At 19.8% G+C, this 6,993-nt stretch overlaps 2 protein-coding genes across 2 annotated transcripts in view; both read left to right on the top strand.

Moving 5' to 3' along the window:
• The window catches only part of LOC102674028 (huntingtin-interacting protein 1), a 31,477-nt gene that overhangs the window by 10,485 nt on the left and 13,999 nt on the right, over positions 1 to 6,993 (top strand). The gene's annotated exons all lie outside the window — the stretch shown is intronic.
• The window catches only part of LOC102673800, a 14,558-nt gene that overhangs the window by 1,060 nt on the left and 6,505 nt on the right, over positions 1 to 6,993 (top strand). The window lies entirely within an intron of this gene.

Genomic DNA, 6,993 nt, shown 5'->3' on the forward strand with positions numbered 1-6,993 from the left:
ATAATCTGAAAAAAATATATTATCAATATTTATATATATGTTTGACATAATAATACTGTCAATGTACCAATTCCTGAATGAGGCTTCCTGAACAGCTGATTGAACATAGAACTGCGTACATTATCAAATAATCGATGTTCACGATATGTTCACTACTTTGTAATATGCATCATATGAATGCTCAATTTCATAAATAACTATGATACATTCGCGAAAGAATTTTTTTTTTAAAGACATAATCATTGACTCGATTGCAGTCATAATAACATAATAAACAAAAGTAGGATTTATGCTATGATCAATCATTTTTGAAAATCAATTTATTTGTTTAGTATAAAAACGCATTACCATTGAGAAAGAAGTTATAATATATAAAATGATAATATATAATTATTAATAATAATATATAAATGTTAATAATAATTAGGATGCTATTAAGATTTTTTTTTACAAAAATAAATTACAAAATATAAATGTGTAAATATAGAAATATTATATGAAAATATTTTTAAGCTTAAAAGTTAATTTCAAAAGTTTTACATTCTTTTTTAATAACACTTCTTTTTTAATAATATTTGTTACTTTATGTAATATTTATTATATATGAATATAGTACAAGTTTTAACGAGAATGATACAGAAAACAAAAAAAAAAATCAAAAGGAAAAGAAAGAATTAAATTTATAATTTATTGCGAGAGTCATAAATAAGTAATTCTATTTTTTGAAAATGCATATATAATCTATATTATATATTATATGATAATTCTTTGTAATATTGTATTTGATTCATTAATGATTTTAACTCATTTTTTCTGACAAATAGTAAAATTCGATAATTGATTGTAACTTTCTAATATTACCATCATTATTTGCCACATTATTTGTCAAATAGAAAATGCAAAGAATATTGATTTTTATTATTTCATTTCATTTTATTCCATTTTAATCTATTCATTATTATAGATAAATTTTCTAAGATTGTTATTTTTATCTATTTTTGATAATTATTTGTTTTAAGATTTTCAATTTAGAAATGATAATCATTATAAATTAAAACTAAAATTAAAATTTTCTTTAGTATTTTTTTTTGGAATTATATCAACAAATATTTCGATATATTTCTATAAAATTTTATGAAATTTAATGAAATATATAAAAAATGTTTATTATGGCAAAAATATCTATAAATATTCTCGATAACGTTTCTTCATATAATATAGATATATTAAAAGAATCTTTGAAAAAATTATTTTTATAATTTGATTATTTACTTTTTAATATTGAGATAATAACTACATCATAAAATAAGAAAAAGGAAAGTACTTAACAATACTATATTAAAATAAGATAAGAATTTTTTGAAATTATTATATATTGAATTATTTGAAATTATTATAATATATGTCGAACAAAAAATTGAAAATTTGATAGAATCAAAAATCCTATCATTAATCGATCATATTTTCGATAATCGATAATCGATAATAAATATTTTCTTTCGAATAAAGTTATTTTCATAAATCATGAGAAATTAAATAAATATTGTGTATATATAATTACGAATATTTATTTGATGAAAAACATTGCAAAAAAAAAATCGATTTGTTCAATTTAGAATGAAATTACATATATATTTTAATAATTCATTTAAATTTAATTGTCTTGAATAACTAAATTTTCATTATATTTTAGAATGCATTTGTATGAAGTAAAAAAGGAAGTAAATTCGCTTAATGAAAACATTGCGATTATTAAATGATATTTCCAACTCAAATAATTATCATTACCGGTTCCTGTTTATTATAGATATAAAGATTTAGTTCATTATTTTAATTTTTTTTAATTCTTTTTTAAATTAAGAGATAAAAATTCTATCAAAAATATAAAATTATAATAATTATGTATATATATTTTATATATTTTGTATGAAGTAAAAAAGGAAGTATTATATATATTTATATTTTTCTTTGACTTCAAATGATATCTAATAAATATTCTATAATGATTCTATAAATATATTTTATAGAAAAATAAATTTAGTCTAACCTTCAACTAATAAAATTACGAAGTGAATATGTACATAGATATAATATAATAAAACCTTGGATGATTGAAAGTAAAATATACTATATTTATGATTAAAAGAAGTTGTAATAAATACATCTTGTTTTAACAAGAAGAAAAGTTTATCTCTTTGATGATACAGAAAAATATTTTTCTTCAAGAAATACTTTTCTATGATATTATTAAATTGTTCATGAAACGACATTGTGCAAAATAAATAGCGTTTTTCAAGGACATATGTGAGGACAAATGCATAATTTGTTTCTCTTTAACATTCTAGATGTTACTATTGCATTTTCTACGTGCATTATTTGTAGATAATTTCTTTAAATATTTATCATGAAAATTATTATCTATTTTTATTTTTAGTTTATTATCTCATTTATAATTTTAATTATAAATTAATTCATAATTTTTTATTGTGTGTATAATATATTATATAATTTATTAAATGCATTTTATATATTTAAATGAAAATGGATACTTTAAATGAAAACTTTTATTATAAAACTATTAGGATTTGAATAATAAATAATGATAATAAAACTATTTTCATTTGAGTAGTACTTAGGAATTATCAATCATTAAATTAAAATGATATATCAATCAATATTATGTAATTAAAGTAATTCTTTATGAAATAAATTAAAAATTAATTCTTAATGAAAGCTTGTAATTATATTGCTATATTTATTAATAAAAAATAAGGTTCTTAAATAAATTTTTTAAGCTAAAGTACTGTGAAACATTTTATATCATATAACGAGCACTGTTATTAAGTTATTAGCATTATTTTTTAAATAGTTTGCTAAAAGGTTAGGTTATCTAATTGAAAACTAATCATGATATCATGTGACTTTCAAAATAAGTTTTTTTTAAAAAAAACATATTTATGTTAGATAATATTATCTATATCTATATCCACACTATCCACTCTATCTATACTCCACATCATTGAAACAAAAAAATAAAAACAAAAAACAAAAAATGAAACAAAAATTTCTTTCATTTACACATGAAATTTATTAATTTATGAATGCTTTTAAAATGCTCGAAAATATTCGAAAGCATTTTCTAAATGTTTTGAACTTCGATATCGATTTCAATATAATATCAATTATTATATTGAATGTTCAAAATGAGAATGTTCATGGATGGACAAAATTTTCTAACGGATGCAGACTGATATTGATATTCGGAAAGATAAGTATAATCCGAAACACGACGGGCATTGTACTCGAGGAAGCGAGAGCGTGTCGAGGCTTAGCCGAACACGCGAATGCCTGCTGATGTGCACGTGATTTCAACGTGCCACGGTTCCACGGCATCGACCGACTTCCCCCTCCTATGTTTCACTGATGCAGTCACACCACTATGCTATTTATGTAGATACATACATCAGTTTCATGGTAAAAGCTTTGTTTTCTTATTTTGTTTTTCTAATGAGAAAAATTCATTAAAAATAGAATCGAAATCAATATAAATTTTTTCATATTAATAGTTAAAAAATATAAATTTTGAATATTTGCGTAAATATTTTTTTTTATTTATTTTCTATTGCTTGTTCGTTTTATATATACATATATATCATGAGAGATTATGTTTTACTTTTTTATGCGTTTAGATTATAGATTTTGTTTAATAGCGAAAATAACAATCAAGATAAAGATTAGATTTAGATTTTAGGTATGTATAGTTTTCTATGCTGGTATGCTGCTATATGTATAGTTTTCAATCATACATTCATGGGTAAAAGTAATGCTCTCTCCAGTGGAAAATTTTCGCATGGAAATACAATCGTGATGATATGTAATTTCTGTAACGATTACGAAGATTGGTTTTTATAAACATCTTTGTTAATTTGTTGCTTTAAAAAACGTATCAAAAAAATTATAATTATATTGTTTTAAAATATTTTAAATAAACAGCTCATACGAAATTCAAGAAACTTAGATTATATTTTATGTTTCAGCTCAATTAATTTGTTAAAAATAACAAATTATTGTATCACAATAAAAATTTATTAAAAAAAATTTATATTTACATATTTCAATTATTTTTTGATAAAACATTGATTTTCAATAAACGTGTATCTTTTTTTTGATGATTTTTCTGTGTGTGATAAATTTATGCGTGTATATCACGAAGCATAAGAATATCATGTACAAATTTAGAAATAAGTACTTTACTTTGCCTTAATTTTAAAATACAATATTAAACATAAAGCAAATGTTTTATATAATGAGAATAAGTTGGAACTCATAAATTAGAATTTAAATTTTGTGAAACATAAACTTTATTAGCATAATATAGCTATAAATATTTTTAAACTCTTTTTTTATTTTTTAAATGAATATTATGAACATATATTTTGATCTGAAAATAGTAAAATTTTATCATAAGAAATCATTATTTTTTTTAAATCATGATTTATTATTTTCTTCATCATTCCCTATGAGATTAAATTTTTAATAATAGAAACGATTGCTCAATAGAGTTTATATGTATCAAATTTTTAAAAGAAAATTTAATATTTAATTAATAGATATATACGAAAAATCATAAGATTGTTTTTGAAAATAAGCAATTTTTTTTAAATCATAGAGTCTAAATCGCTGAGATCGTAAACATGTTTTCGATCGATAATATAGTTAGAAAAAAAGAAAAAAAATAAAATAGTAAGAATCAATTAAAGATATGATGGTGAACAAAGTAAATAAAGATATTTTTAATATTTGTTGATAATAGATTATGAACATTATTATAAAAAATATTATAGAGCATTATTATAAAAAAAAATAAATAATATTAAAAATTATATATTGTGTATATTATAAGAATCTTTTTGTATTTTAACTTAAAATGATAATTTTAAAAATTATTGATATATGAAATGTCATTTTTTAATGTTAAAATAATTTTTATTCGTTTAATCACACGTTTACTTTTAAGTATATATAGGATATTCTGTATTATAAGCCAATGACTTAAAAGAAATAATTTTTCACAATAATTGCAACTAGATTCTTTTATATATTTGTATATATATAAATTCTTTAAGTAGTGGTAATCAATATTTTCCATTAAACTGATCTTGTAATAGAAATGTACACAATATATATGCACAAGATAAAATGTTAGTAATCATTGCACAATTTATATATTGAAAATAGTTTTTTCCTCGAATATAAATGTCAACATTAACGAATGGTGAAAAATTAACGAGCATAATTTTAACTTGTGCTGCTATGTTAAATCGTCATTCTTTGTGCGTTATAATATTTTATTTTTAATATGTTTTTTTAGCAAGAAGAAATTATTATAACTCGTAATCTCTATCTATTGACTTTATCTTGAGTATTGATAAAATATCTTTATAAATGAATGTCTATTCTTTGTAAAGAAAATTAAGAATCTATTTTAAATTTAGATAGATTATATTTTAAATTTAAATCTTTTTTCACTAATGATTTAGATTCGATAAATATTCTTCTCAAAAATTGGTCATTAATCAACAAAATCATTAGTACATGGTATTTTAATAAATAAAAAAATATCAGAAGTGATATTAATCTGAAAATCGAAATATATGATACCTGGAAATTAATCAGAAATTGATTTAGCTGACTAGCGAAATATCATCGTGATTTTGATTATTTACCATAAATTATTTCTAAGATATCCTATATTATCAGTTATCAAATCATTGAAATATATTGAAATATTTAATATAGTTAGATTTTTATGAAATTTATATCAATATCGCTTAAAAAAAGGTTTTGAGGAGTTAGATTTTAGTTGTTTATAAAAGATAAATCGCATTGATTAAAAATAATTGAATGTTAACATTATTTTGATTAATTAGAGATTTCTAAAAACGAGAGAAATTTTATTGAAAATTATGTAGTGAGACATTTAATTATAATAATAATTTTGTTTTGGATAATAAATGATTGATAATGATACGATTTTTTTTCTTGTGAATAATAACATCAAGCGAGACAAACTGTATAAAGTACTTTGCTCTTTCTTAAAAACAAGATTAATATTATAATATAATTAATTTTGCTATTGATTCTATGTAAAGATAACTTATCATATTTATTTTCCCTTTTTTAAAAAATTATTTTTTATCATCAAATTATTTCCAAGACATCCTATAGAGATTCTTGGATTTAGATACTTGGAAAATGATAAAAAATATCAAAGGATTTTTTTATTATAAAAATATAATTAAAAAAATCATATTAAATATATTTTAAAATAATTAAAACAAAATATCGACAGCATTAATATATAATATTCGTATTGCTATCATACTGCTTTATTGTTATTAAATTCAATGCAAATGTCAGAAGGAAATAATTTTTTGTTTTTTTCCTTTTTTTTTCATTATATAAAACATTTAAAAACGAGCCCAAAATAAATCTAAAATTATTATATAAGTATTTATAATTTTTTTTTGTCTTGTATAGTATTATTTCAGTACTGAAATGCAATAAGCATTCTAGACAAACTGTCTGTCTCGGTCTATTTCCGCGTGTTTGTCGTCACTATAATTTTCGTTCATAGAATAATAACGATACCAAATACATATGGTGATAAAACAATGAATAATATTGAATGTGAAAATGAATAAATATTAGTAGATTGAATTAGTTAATTAAAAACGTAAAGAAATGCATTAATGTTATCATACAATATTAAAACGGAATGAATTTGTTTAAAAATAAACAATAAATTAATTAAAAAATATTGCAATTGCATTGTGCTATCATAATTATTTATTTATTCAAATTGATTTTAATTAATCTTATTTTTTATCTAGGAAGTTATTAGTAATTATAATTAAAAAAAATAAAAAACAATTTTTTATTTTTTCTTGTATTTTTTTTTTTTTTTTTTTTTTTTACACTTAATTTTTTTTT

Source organism: Apis dorsata, unplaced genomic scaffold, assembly GCF_000469605.1.
Source record: "Apis dorsata unplaced genomic scaffold, Apis dorsata 1.3 scaffold_127, whole genome shotgun sequence".
In the NCBI taxonomy this organism is placed as follows: domain Eukaryota; kingdom Metazoa; phylum Arthropoda; class Insecta; order Hymenoptera; family Apidae; genus Apis; species Apis dorsata.